At 41.7% G+C, this 2,137-nt stretch overlaps 1 pseudogene; it reads right to left on the bottom strand.

Annotated features, from left to right (window-relative positions):
* Positions 1-258: 258 nt before the first annotated feature.
* On the bottom strand, positions 259-1,105 carry LOC119334298 (annotated as a pseudogene).
* Between the last annotated feature and the right edge of the window lie 1,032 nt (positions 1,106-2,137).

The following is a 2,137-nucleotide window of genomic DNA, read 5'->3' as shown; positions in this document are numbered from 1 at the left end:
ATTTGAGTATACTAATTTGGACTTTGTTGCATTCTGAAGCAAGAAATATATTCACTTGTAGTGCCAGACTGCACAGCCATGTGGTGGTGGTGGAGACGTTGTGACTTTGATCTGGCATGTTTCATGCATAAGGAGCAAGATCGACTAACCAAGAATATCAAAATAAACTATACTCGGATCACAAACACATCTTCAAGCATGAAATGGTCTAATGGATCAAAACTTTGGTTTCTCTTTCTATATTTCATGTACATTTATACTGTATAGTGTATACATATGGGAAAATTGTATGAAGATCAGCTATTCCTTAAAAGGCGGATGCCAACCACAGGGCGTCAAGAGTGACTTGGGAGTATCTATGAGCTAAGAATGTTGAGTAGAGAAACTCTGCTCTGGAGTAATTTCCTGAACAGATGTCCTGCTCCACTCTCAAGATCTCCGATACTGCACCCTAGCTCCTGCAATTGCTCCTCCTTGCATACAACTGCCTTCTTTTTGTGAAATGCCTTGGAAACAAGAGACTGTTTAGGCATTTCAATTTGCTTCGACAAGAGATGGAGTGTGGACTCCAGCAGAGAGACAGATATCTCTCTGGCCTTGGTCAATAGCATGACCATCTTGCAATGTGCAGGAGTCTTTTTTGTGGTCTTCTTGAAATAATTCTTGGCCTTCTTCGCCAAGCGGGTGTAAGACTAGATCTTGGCTTGAGCAGCTGCATCATCCCCTTTTCTCAGAGCCACTTGCAGCTCTTGGATGATGACCTTCATTTCGACGAAGATCTCTTGCATGTTACTGTAGAGGTCCAACAACTCAAGAGAGCATTCCATCTCTCCATCCAACATCTTCCTCTGCTGAGAGGAGCTAACTTGATTGCTTGGTAGGCGAATAATCTCTTCAACACCCTTGTAGATGTCTCCAAGCCTCCTCAGACCATCACACATCGTGCCGATGGTGATGGAAGAAGAGATGCTTGCCTCTAGGCTCAGCAGTTCTTGCTCAACCTCGGTCTCATTGGCCTGAGGCCTAGAAGGCAAACTTATGGATCTCATGTGGAAAGCCATATCTAATCTGGAAGCTTTTCTATGTATTGTTGTGAAAGAGAGGAGAAGAGGAGAACAACTTCTGGTTTGATGTACCATTCAGCAGAGGCCTATATATACAGAAGTGTATAAGCAGTAGCAGTCCACTGGTAGACATGAAGAATCGCGCCATTACATCTCCCAGATGCTGTCTTCTATGGCTTGAGATCTGGCAGCTACATCTCAATTACAACAGCCAAGTCGTCTCATGTTTAGTACATTTTTTAGTGTGTCCACTGTCCTAGAGATGAGCCATCCTATTATCATGTTCCAACAATCAGCAGCAAGAACCAGCAGTGTGGTGAAGTCTGGCGGTGGATCTTGGTATTATTGCGTGCTCATGACATTTTTTTAATGGATTGCTAACGCAGCATATTTAGCTGTGAGTGTGTAATGCTGGCTGCTGCCCTGTCGTCCGTTCTGGTATTTTCTTTGGTGGAAACTCTTGCTAATCACAAACTGAAGCTTCGTCGCTGGTGCTGGCATGCTATGGTGATAGAAAACATGATCCACTTGACAAGGATCATGGGCAGGTTATTGGATCAATATTTTATCCCTATTCTTTTTGTTTAAACCACCCACCGTGTGAGTAGCATGACAATTTCATATCAAACCATTGTCGAAATGAGCCTTTGGTGTGTGCCCCTGGACATATACTTTTATTATGATTTTCATACAACATTTACCCATTATTCATACTTATTGAGTATCAAACATCAGCCGTCTTTATTTTTTCTGAATTGCAAGTAAAAAAACCTTCCTTGTAAATTTATCTTTTCTTCTGGCTTTTGCTTCTCATTTGAATTTGTTCATTTGATGCATAGTCAGATCTCGAGAGAAGCCATGTGCTGTGTAGAAAAGTTTAGCGCATTACGTGCACCTACATTGAGCTTATCCTGTGACACGTTGCACTTACTTGCTGCAATAATGTCGAAACAGATATATTTAGTACCCTGTAGATGAATAAACAGGTTCATTTTTGGCTAAATAGATGAATAAATAGTTGGATTTAATTCTATGCATGCTGTCAGTCTGGTTGATATTCGTGGGCCAGCGAA

The sequence above is a fragment of the Triticum dicoccoides genome, chromosome 7A (genome assembly GCF_002162155.2).
Source record: "Triticum dicoccoides isolate Atlit2015 ecotype Zavitan chromosome 7A, WEW_v2.0, whole genome shotgun sequence".
In the NCBI taxonomy this organism is placed as follows: Eukaryota; Viridiplantae; Streptophyta; class Magnoliopsida; order Poales; family Poaceae; genus Triticum; species Triticum dicoccoides.
The sequence above is the reverse complement of the archived record's forward strand: the minus strand, read 5'-3'. Positions and strand labels throughout refer to the sequence as shown.